Consider the following 12,336-nt stretch of genomic DNA (forward strand, 5'->3'; position numbering starts at 1 on the left):
TAGGTGAGCAGTAAGCGAAGGCCCGTTCCCTCTCTAGCTTATTTACTTTTCCCCAAATACCAGCTCTCTCTCATTGTACATCTACCAAGAACCAAGCTCTTCCACAACAGCCCTACAAGGCAAGCTCTAGGGCACAAATGAGGAAGCTGAGGTTTAGAAAGCCTCAGAAGGCTGAGGCTGTGATTTCACAGATCACAAATTAAGAATGCTTTTTATGGAGTTCCTGTTGTGGCTCAGTGGTTAACAAACCCAACTAGTATCCATGAGGATGTGGGTTCAATCCCTGGCCTTGCTCAGTGGGTTAAGGATCTGGCGTTGCTATGATCTGTGGTATAGGTCACAGACACGGCTCGGATCCCGCATTGCTGTGGCTGTGGTGTAGGCCGGCAGCTGTAGCTCCAATTCCACCCCTAGCCTGGGAACCTCCATATGCTGTACGTATGGCCCCAAAAAAAGACAAAAGACCAAAAAAAAAAAAAAAAGGAATTGTTTACATGTTTATGAGTTCCCTTGTGGCTCAGTGGGTTAAGGATCTGGCATTGTCACTGCTGTGGCACAGGTTTCATCCCTAGCCCAGGAACTTCCACATGCCATGGGTACAGCCAAAAAAAAAAAAAAAAAAAAAAAAAAAAAAGAATGCTTTTTACATGTTTAAATGGTTGAAAAAGGCCAAAAGACGAACAATATTTCATGACACATGAGAAGTACATGAACTCAGTGCAGGTGCCCATGGGCAGGAACCCTAGCTTCTACCCTAAAATCATGGCTAAAGTGGTGCTCCTCCCAGCTCAGGCTCTTTGCCGCCTTTGGTAACTGCTCCTGGAGTTTGGAGCCTGGAGGCCAGGGAGGCAGGAACAGGTTGCCAGTCCCTTCTAGGAGCATCTCCAGGGTACTCACCATGCTCTGCATCCAGCCTAGATTGTTTCTGGCAGGGCTTGGTGGGTCCTCCATCCTCAGCACCACCTGCAGCATCAGGCTGGTGGCCCAAGGAGCTGAGAAACACAGGGTGAAAACTCCTGTCCTTGTCTCTGCCTCCCACCCCCTGCTGCTGCCCCAGCATCTCTGTGCAGACTCCTGTCTGTCCTCAGAAGTCTACATGGGACAGGTCAAGAGGAATTTAAACTGCAAGACAGGCAGGGACAGTTGGGTAGAACCCAGCCACCATATTCCCTACCCAATTCCCCAGCCTGCAATAGCTTAATTTCTCCTTGTGGGACCTGGAAAAGTGGCTCAGAGGGGAGCAGCAGGTGTCGAGGAGCAGTGGGGAAATGGACTGAATGCCAGGATCTCAGGATTGTCAGGGACTTTGGGAGACATCCAGTCCACACCCTGGCTTTGGCCTGAAGTACATGCAAGGGACTTGCCTCTGTCATTCATAGTGTCCAGCTCTGTTGGGGGTAGAAAGGAGCCTGCATGTGAATCCCTAGAGTTGCAGACGTCATGGTGGTCTGGGCAGCAGTCTGGTACCACGTGGCAGAATTCATCACAGTAGCAGCTTCCTCTCTTGCAGTGGTGGTCCATTTCAAGGCAGCAGAGGGGTTGGGGTTGGGAGCAGCTACCTGGAGAAAAAGGGACATTAAAAATAGAGAGATTTAGGAGTTCCCATCATGGCTCAGTGGAAACGAATCTGACAATCTGACAAGTATCCATGAGGATGCAGTCTCGATCCCTAGCCTCGCTCAGTGGGTTAAAGATCCCTAAAAAGACAAAAACGAGAGAGAAAGAGACATTTAGCAAATGGTGCTAGGACAACTAGGTATCCATAGGCAAAAGAATGAATTTGGACCTCTATCTCATACCCTATACTAAAATTAACTCAAAATAGATCACAGATCTAAATGTAAGCGTTAAAACTATAAAGCTCTGTAAATTACCATGACCTTGGATTAAACAGAAGTTTCTTAGATATGACATCAAGTAAGGAGTTCCCTTCGTGGCGCAATGGAAATGAATCCGACTAGGAACCATGAGGTCGAGAGTTCGATTCCTGGCCTTGCTCAGTGGGTTAATTATCCGGTGTTGCAATGAACTATGGGGTGTAGGTCGAAGACGTGGCTTGGATCTGGCGTTGCTGTGGCTCTGGTGTAGGCTGGCAGCTGTAGCTTTGATTAGACCCCTAGCCTGGGAAATTCCATATGCCTCGGGCACAGCCCTAAAAAGACAATAGACAAAAAAAAAAAAAAAAAAAAGCACAAGTGACAAAAGAAAGATTAGATGAAGTACACTTGCTGATAATTTAGAAGTTTTGTGCTTTTAGGGATACTATCAAGAAAGGGAAAATACAACCAATAGGATGGGAAAACATCTCCAAGTCATATATATGATAAGATAATTTTATTCGGAATATGCAAAGAACTCTCACAAACTCAACAACAACAACAAAAGACAAATAACCTAATTTTAAAAAGAGCCCAGAGGCAAGAACATAAAATGGGAAAAGGAAAGTCTATTCAGCAAGCATTGCTGGGAAACCTGGACAGCTGCATGCAAAGCAATGAAACTAGAACACACCCTCACACCATGCACAAAAATAAACTCCAAATGGCTGAAAGACTTAAATATACGACAGGACACCATCAAACTCCTAGAAGAAAACATAGGCAAAACACTCTCTGACATCAACATCATGAATATTTTCTCAGGTCAGTCTCCCAAAGCAATAGAAACTAGAGCAAAAATAAACCCATGGGACCTCATCAAACTGAAAAGCTTTTGCACAGCAAAGGAAACCCAAAAGAAAACAAAAAGACAGCTTACAGAATGGGAGAAAATAGTTTCAAATGATGCAAAGGACAAGGGCTTAATCTCTAGAATATATAAGCAACTTATACAACTCAACAGCAAAAAAGCCAATCAATCAATGGAAAAATGGGCAAAAGACCTGAATAGACATTTCTCCAAAGAAGATACACAGATGGCCAGCAAACACATGAAAAAATGCTCAACATCCCTGATTATAAGAGAAATGCAAATCAAAACTACCATGAGATACCACCTCACACCAGTCAGAATGGCCATCATTAATAAATCCACAAATAACAAGTGCTAGAGGGGCTGTGGAGAAAAGGGAACCCTCCTGCACTGCTGGTGGGAATGTAAACTGGTACAGCCACTATGGAGAACAGTTTGGAGATACCTTAGAAATCTATACATAGAACTTCCATATGACCCTGCAATCCCACTCTTGGGCATCTATCCGGACAAAGCTCTACTTAAAAGAGACACATGCACCCACATGTTCATTGCAGCACTATTCACAATAGCCAGGACATGGAAACAATCCAAATGTCCATCGACAGAGGATTGGATTCGGAAGAAGTGGTATATATACACAATGGAATACTACTCAGCCATAAAAAAGGATGACATAATGCCATTTGCAGCAACATGGATGGAACTAGAGAATCTCATACTGAGTGAAATGAGCCAGAAAGATAAAGACAAATACCATATGATATCACTTATAACTGGAATCTAATATCCAGCACAAATGAACATCTCCTCAGAAGAGAAAATCATGGACTTGGAGAAGAGACTTGTGGTTGCCTGATGGGAGGGGGAGGGAGTGGGAGGGATCGGGAGCTTGGGCTTATCAGACACAACCTAGAATAGATTTACAAGGAGATCCCGCTGAATAGCATTGAGAACTATGTCTAGATACTCATGTTGCAACAGAAGAAATGGTGGGGGAAAAACTGTAATTGTAATGTATACATGTAAGGATAACCTGACCCCCTTGCTGTACAGTGGGAAAATAAAATAAAAAAAAAAGAAAAAAAAAAAAAAGAAAAAGAGCCCAGGATATATCTGAAGATACACAAATGGGCAATGAGCACATGAAAGGCTTTCACCATCACAAATCATCAGGAAAATGCAAATCGAAACCACAAAGAGTTACCACTTCCCACCTACTAGGATGACTAAAATGAAAAAGGCAGACAACAACAAGTGTTGGTAAGGATGTGCAGAAATTGGTACCCCATACATTACTAGTGGAATTGTAAAATGGTGCAGCCACTTTGAAAAACAGATTGGCAGTTCCTCAGGATGTTAAATGTAGTTACCATATGACCCAGCAAATCCACTTCTGGGTATATACTTATAAGAACTGAAAATATATGTTCACATAAAAACCTGTACATATGGAGTTCCCGTCGTGGCTCAGTGGAAACGAATCTGACTAGCATTCATGAGGACCAGGTTTGATCCCTGGCCTGGCTCAGTGGGTTAAGGATCTGGCACTGCCGTAGCTGTGGTGTAGGCTGGTGGCTATAGCTCCAATTTGACCCCTAGCCTGGGAACCTCCATATGCCTCGGGTGTGGCCCTAAAAAAGACAAAAACAAAACAAAAACAAAACAAAACAAACCACTACACATAGGAGTTGCCATTGTGGTGCAGTGGAAACAAATTCTACTAGTATCCATGAAGACTGAACCCCTAGGTTCAATCCCTGGCCTCACTTAGTGCATTAAGGATCCGGCATTGCTGTGAGCTGTGGTGTAGGTTGCATATTCAGCTCGGATACCGTGTTGCTGTGGCTGTGGCCAGCAGCTGCAGCTCCAATTCGACCCCTAGCCTAGGAACTTCCATACGACATGGGTGTAGCCCTAAACAAACAAACAAAAAACCTGTACACAAATGTTCATAGCAGCATAGCCAAAAAGTGGAAATAATTCAAATGTCTATGAGTATATAAAACAAAATGTGGTATTTCTACATAATGGAATATTATTCAGCCATAAAAATGAAGTACTGATGCATGCTACAACACGGACAAACCTTGAAAATATGCTAAATGAAAGAAGTCAACCACAAAAGGCCACATATTGTATGATGATATTTATGTGGAATGTCTAGAATAGTTAAACCCTTAGAGACAGAAAGTAGAGTAATGGTTGCCAGGGTGGGAGGTGTGAGGAATGAGAAGATGACCGTTAATGGATACACGTTTCTTTCGGAGGTAACGAAACAACCTAAACTTGGGTAATAGTGTTGGTTGCACAACTCAATGGATACACTAAAAACCATTGGATTATGTATTTTAAAAGAATGACTTTTACGTTATGTGAATTGTATCTCATAAAGTCATTATTAAAGAGAAACAGAGAGAAGAGTGAGCAAGAAGAGAGAAAAAAGAAGATGGTGACAGGGGAGTGATAGCAAGGAAGACAGAGAGGCAATAGAGAAAACAACAGAAGAGGTGTGATTAGGGACAGAGGAAAATCCCACAGAGTTAGAGGAAGGTCTGCCAGATTCCCATTCCCAAAACTGTTTCCCCAACCCCAATCCCTACCATTTCCCCAAGAGCTCAACTCAGTTATTATCTGATCATTATTATCCACTACAAAATAAGGGAGTTTATCCTCCTTAAGACACGAGGAAAACAAGGCATCGACAGGTGGAGACCATGGTCTAAGTTGCCTGGTGACTCTGTGGCTCAGGTGAGAAGGGGCCCCAGGTGTTCTCAAGACTGTTTTCCTTTTACTTTCCTTTGACCTTTGCAAATGTCTCCTATTAGGTTAGCACCTGCCTGGGGCTTTGTTTATTGATGAGCCTGAAAACCTTCCAAAGTTGACAAGATCAACAAGCAGCAGGCCTCTGAGAGGATGTGGGGCCAGGTGTGGCTAACCCAGCCTGTTGTGGAAATAGGAGCCAGCAGGTAGGTGTCTGGTGTCTGGTGAAAGGGGACCTTTCAAGATGAGTTTGGTCTGGCTTCTGCCTCAAGTTCTACTTAGGAGCCTCCTGTAAATGTTCAGTTCCCTTCTTACATCATCCCCCTTCCCAAGTGACTAGTCCAGTGTCAGGTTTTCACTAAGACCAGGAATTGATCAAAAGACTAGAGCTGGAGAAGAGACCCAGGGACTAACCAGACGAGGGCTGTAACCCATCTGTGAGTCAGAGATCAAGTCAGCGGTCATGACCAGCATTTATCTTGACAGTTTAGGATGGAATGCAGTGGAATGGAGTGGACTAGAATAGAATAGAATAGAATAGAATAGAATAGAAATATCCATATACATTGTAGATTTAAATGTAAGTTGCTTGGGGTTTTTTGAAATTCTTCTTCTTTTTATACATGTATGTAACTACTGGGTCAATTTTCTGTGGTCAGAAGAGTTCCATCTAAAATGGAAGATTTATGTTCATAGGGTCATGCTTGAGTCGGTGACAGAGCTAGAAGAACCAGCAAGCCTGACTTCTCCTCTGCTTTTCCCACCACATCCAGGCTTGGGGTTTTCCTTCAAACAGCCTCTGGTTGCACTTTCCACCACTCTCTGCCATTCTCTAAGCACCCAGCATACTCCTGCTTTTGCGCCTTTGTCAAGCCGTTTCCTCTTTGTCAAGGCCCTTCCCTCCCACAGCCACTAGAAGAAAATATTCTTATTCTTCAAGGTCATGATTAAATTCAACCTTTCCAGGGTTGCTAAGAAACTAGCTCATTATTATGAGAATGATAAATGAAGAACCATTTTTTCAGGCTTCCCATACAAATCAAATAGTTGATGAGGGAAAGGTCTTTATAGAAGGACTCCAGCTAACATATGCAAAAACAATGGCAGAATTAGAAAACCACCATTTGGTAACCGCTAATTAAAAATGTAGGCATTTCAGAGTTCCCGTCGTGGCGCAGTGGTTAACGAATCCGACTAGGAACCATGAGGTTGCGGGTTCGATCCCTGCCCTTGCTCAGTGGGTTAACGATCCGGCGTTGCCGTGAGCTGTGGTGTAGGTTGCAGACGCGGCTCGGATCTCGCGTTGCTGTGGCTCTGGCTAGGCCAATGGCTACAGCTCCGATTGGACCCCTAGCCTGGGAATCTCCATATGCCGCGGGAGCGGCCCAAGAAATAGCAAAAAGACCAAAATAAATAAATAAATAAAAATAAATAAATAAATAAATAAATAAATAAAAATGTAGGCATTTCTGTGTGTCTCAGCGGGTTAAGAACCTGATGTAGTCCCCACGAGGATGCCGGTTCGATCCCTGGTCTGGCTTAGTGAGTTTCAGATCTGGTGAGCTCAGATCCGGTGTTTCTGTGGCTGTGGTGTAGCCTGCAAGCTGCAGCTCCAATTCAACCCTTGGCTGAGGAACTTCCATAAGCTGCAAGTGAGGCTGTCAAAAGAAAACAAATTGGATCTAGGTAATAATCATCAGTGGAAGCCAAAGTCATTAGAGAAATGTCAAAAGGGGACTTTTATAATGGACCTACAAATGGGTGCATCTGGCTGATCAAATGTCAAACCAGTGGAAGTGAGTCAACTGGACATTGTTTCTCTTCTTTATGATACAACAGGAAGTACAGCCTCACTCACAGAATATTCTTACCAAAAGAAAGGAACCTTAACTACTAGATTTCAGGAAATTCAGGGGAAAGAGGGACATCCACAGGTATCCAGCAGACCAATCCAGAATGCAGAACAGTCTATAGGACAAGTGACCTGATTTCTTCAACAAATAGATGGTATGAAAAGAAGGAAGAGAGATGATACAGTTAAATAATGCGTGGGCCTTACTTGGATCCTGATTGAATAAACCAATTGCAAAAGACCTTTTTGATAGTTGGAGAAATATGCACAGGTATTAAATGGTAGTAATTATTTTAATTACTTCTGTTCTGATAAGGTATTGTGGCTATATTTTTTTAATATGATGGATAAGAATTTGGGCAAAGTGTTGATAATTTTCAAGCTAGGTCCATTGGGTTCGTTATACTATTCCCTCTACTTTCCTGTTTGTTTCAAATTTTACATAATAAAAATGTTTTAATAGATTTGATCTATTCTGAGAAGACTTCCTACACCCTCCAGCTTGGATGGAGGGATTAACTAATTTACTGGGAATAATTTTTGTCTCTTACTCTTAAAACCTATTGATTTCAACTTCTAACATACCATTAATCTCTAGCTCCATTATTGTTGCAGTCCTCTTTCTGGAGGTGTGTATCTGTCTTCCTATCAGCTCATCGAAGGCAGGAAATGCATCTCTGTAGCTCTGGTAGTAAATAATTTATATTTAATTTAAAATATCTGATTTGGGAGTTTCTGCTGTGGTGCAATGAGATCAGTGGCATCTTTGGAGTGCTGAGACACAGGTTTGATACCTGTCCTGGCATGGTGGGTTAAGGATCCAGCATTGCCACAGCTGCAGTTTAGGTGACAACTGTGGCTCAGATTTGATCCCTGGCCAGAGAACTCCATGTGCTGTGTGGGGCAGCCACAAAAGAAAAAAAAAATAATAAAATATCTGAATTGGAGTTCTCTTGTGGTGCAGTGGGTTAAGGATCTGGTGTTGCCACTGCTGTGGCTTAGCTTTATGCTGTGGTGTGGGTTTTATCCCCCTGGCCCAGAAATTTCCATGTGCCATGGGTGAAGCAAGAAAAAAAAAAGAAGAAGAATTTAAAAGATCTGAATTGAACTTGGGTTCACACTTGAGCTTCCAGGACGTTCATGGCCAGGACAGATTTATAGTTCCCAACAGTCCTGACTGGTCCCATCAGAAAAACGACAGCACAATAAGGGAAAGGAAGTCCATCCCATGGTAACCAAGCACCCATTCACTAACTCACTTATTCATTTTATTCTACTGAGCGACTCTGAGTTGGGTACCAGCGTGGATCATGAACATACATTCTCCTGCCCTGCTCCACCGGATCCTCCAAAGAACACCTTCCAGGAGCTTAGTTCAATGAACAGAGCATCATTATCCTACAAGTAACCAGAATGTCACCATACTGCATGGTTAAGTGCTGCACCACAGGTAAGAGGAGAGAGCCATGAGGTTGGCAGAGAGGCAGTGACCGTCAAGAAACAGCTTCCTGGGGAGGAGGCCACAGCTCAGGGGCTCCTCTGTGACCATCCTGATGATTTCTGACTAAGAGCCTAGTGGAAGTGGCAAGCTGTGGGGCCAGGAACAGCCCCAAACAGGGCTGGGTGAAGAACCCAATGCTAACGGTCTACACTTTTCCAGAGCAGTGCTCTTTAAACATCTTTGACAGTTTTACAAAGAGGAGGGTGAGCGCTGCTGGGGAAGGGTGTGGAGGAGGCACTGGGTGGCCGCCTCCTCCCCTCCACAGTTCCCAGCCATGCTGCTCTGGCCCCAAACTTGCAAACCCACTCAGCAAATCTGAAGCCCTGCCCTTCCCCAGAAGACCTTTTTTCACAAACCAATTTAGTAACACATCTCTTGTTACTCAAGCCTGCCTCTGGAGACTCCCGCCCCTACAAAAAATATTCCTACCAATGACATCTAGTTTTCTCCTAAAAGAAGTTCTGGTAAATACAGCTTTCGCCATCCCACTGCATTTCCAGGAATATTTTAGCAAACCAAATGGGTTAAGTTGCCCAGTGAGTCTGCCTGTTAATCTGGATCTGGATTTCTTACACCACCTTCCCTCCTGTCCCCCGACAGTGCACGTCCCAGAGCCTTGTAGTGCCTCTACCCACAGGAACCTCTTCTAGACATTCCTCTGGGCTCCTCAACCCAAACAGACCTTCCCAAGCGAATCATCCAAGGACATCTTACATATATGAAGGTGGGTACACAGAGAAGCCATCTTAAGCACTGGCAGATGCTTACTAAATGTCTGAATAAATGAATTACTAAACAGAAGGAGGTGGGTCATGCCAGGGCCAAAAATGGCTCAATGAATGAATGAATAAATAAAAGAGACTAGAGACCAGGTCCCTTTGGCCTGCTAGCCTGGTCCTCACCTGTCTCCTGGTTTGAGGCCGCAGGGCTCAGCCACAGCAGGAGGAGGAAAACCAGCCACATGGCTCCAGGCTTCGAGCGGAGACAGCGTTTCAGGGATCACAGCCAGGACTTTGAATACCCACCCACCCCAGGAAGCTCATTTGGTATCTGCACCCCTAGGGAGGAGCCAGCTGACACCTGGGCTGTCACTGGCAAAGGGCAGGGGTGTGGCACCAAGACAGGGGCACAAGTGTCCCAGCAGCTTGGAATAGCTTCCCCAGGCAGAGGTAACACAGGAGGGAAAAAAAAAAAAAAAAAAAAATCTCGCATCTCATGGGGTTTCCAGGCCTTTGGGAAGAGCAGAATCAGAGAAACCAGAATGATCGCTGTCAGGGACTTTGAAATCTTTCAAGTCTGACCTTCCCATTTTACATATAAGGATACGGAGGCTCAGGGAAGACAAAAGGCAACCCAGTTCACACAGTTCAGCTACTGAAGAGCTGAAGTGAGAATCTTGATCTCCTGACTCACTCCAGTATTCTTTCAACCAAGTGTAGTGGAGGTATTCAGAGATGCCCCTGGGAGGTCCCATCAGCCAGGCAAATCAGCTAGGTGGCTCTATTCCCGGTATAAACTGCTGGCATCACAGGGCTATTAGAATGCTGACAGCTTCCCAGCTGGAACCTTGGAGGACGAAGAAGAGAAAAAAAAAGATTCCTGCTGTGCCAGAAACCCTTAAGAAAAAGCAAAAGAATTTTGCAGAGCTTAAGATCAAGCGCCTTCAAAGGCAAGGTGGAATCTTATCCAAGAAAAAGCTAATAAGCACTATCACAGAGAATACAGGCAGATGTACAGAACTGAAGATTTGAAAGGCTAGGATGGCAAGAAAAGCTGGCAACTTCTATGTGCCCAAGGAACCCAAATTGGCATTTGTCATCAGGATCAGAAGTATCAATGGTGTGAGTTCAAAAGTCCAAAAAGTGTTGCAGCCTTTTTTTTCTCTGTCAGATCTTCAATGGCACTTGTGTGAAGCTCAACGAGGCTTCGATTAACATGCTGAGAATTGTGGAACCATATGTCACATGGGGGTACCCAAACCTGAAGTCAGTAAATGAATTGATCTGAAAGCATTTACGGCAAAACGTAAGAATCGAACTGCCCTGACACATAATGCATTGATTGCCCAATCTTTAGGTAAATATGGCATCATCTGCAAGGAGGACCTGATTCATGTGATCTATACTATTGGAAAATGTTTCAAAGAAGCAAAAAACTTCCTGTGGCCCTTCAAATGGTCTTCTCCACGAGGTGAAGTGAACAATGAGACCACTCATTTTGCAGAAGGTGGAGATGCCGGCAACAGGGAAGACCGTATCAACAGCCTTATTAGAAGGATGCACTAAGGTATCTACCATGATTATTTGTAATCTGATCAATTAATAAATGGTGACAACTTTCCAACAGAAAACAAAAGAATGCTGACAGAACAGGAGGAGGTTGAGGGACAGAGATTTGAGGGGAATATCTACTATAGGGAAAGGTAAAAAGTAAGGTCATTCCACCGGCCACTTAGAAAATGCTTCATTACAGTCTGGTACCAGTTATGCCCTTGGCCCTGTGAGGTTTCTGTTCAATGTCTGCATGTGGCAGAAAGTCTGCTTTACAAGATACAATGAATGGGAGTTTGAGTCATGGCTCAACAGAAATGAATCTGACTAGTATCCATGAGGACACGGGTTCGATCCCTGGCCTCACTCAGTGGGTTGGGGATCTGGCATTGCTGTGAGTTTTAGTGTAGGTCACAGACTTGGCTCAGATCCCGAGTTGCTGTGGCTGTGGCGTGGGCTGGCAGCTATAGCCCCGATTCGATCCTAGCCTAGGAACTTCCATATGTCGCCGGTGCAGCCCTAAAAAAAAAAAAAAAAAAAGCAAACAAACAAACAAAAAAGAAACAAGAGACAATGAGGGCTTAAAACAGACTCCATAGCCATTCCTACCCACACCCTATCACCCTCTGCTATAGACACCAGAAAAGTTAAATCTTACTTTCCCTACCTTTTTCCTTTTGTGATCAGTGATATAGTTCTCGTCAATAAAACACAGGTGGAAATATGCTGGAGAACTTCTGGAGTCTTGCTTTCTTATAAAAGGGACAAGGGGAAGAGGAGAGCTTGCGGGCACTCCTCTTCTCCCTTTTTACTGTTTTTAATGAGATGTGATGCCTGGAGCCGTGGCAGCCATTTACAGTCATGAGGCACCAATTACACCAGGATGAAAAGATAACATATTGAGGATTAAAAATCCTGAACCCAAAGGCATAGGTGAACAACTGAACCAGAGAAAGCAATAGCCTATCTTGGGGCTTCTTGGTATGTGAGGGAAATAAACCTCCATTTGTTTTCATTTGTACTTTGGGTTTCTGTTAACATGCAACTGAAAGCATAACCATGTAGTGCTAATCTTTGGAAGTGCTCAGGCTAGAAATATTCTCAGGAGGCCATGATGAAGGCCCTCCCTGAATGGAAGGTTGGAAGCAATGACATAGAAGTCCCTTCCAGCGTAGAGACTCTGAGGCACTATGATGTGTGGAAGCTCTCCCTTTCTAACAGCCTCTAAATAGTTTCTGCAAAGGACAAAGAAAGACTCA

At 44.0% G+C, this 12,336-nt stretch overlaps 1 pseudogene; it reads left to right on the forward strand.

Annotated features, from left to right (window-relative positions):
* On the forward strand, nucleotides 9,710-11,429 carry LOC100154928 (annotated as a pseudogene).

This window comes from Sus scrofa, chromosome 13 (assembly GCF_000003025.6).
Source record: "Sus scrofa isolate TJ Tabasco breed Duroc chromosome 13, Sscrofa11.1, whole genome shotgun sequence".
NCBI classification, from domain to species: domain Eukaryota; kingdom Metazoa; phylum Chordata; class Mammalia; order Artiodactyla; family Suidae; genus Sus; species Sus scrofa.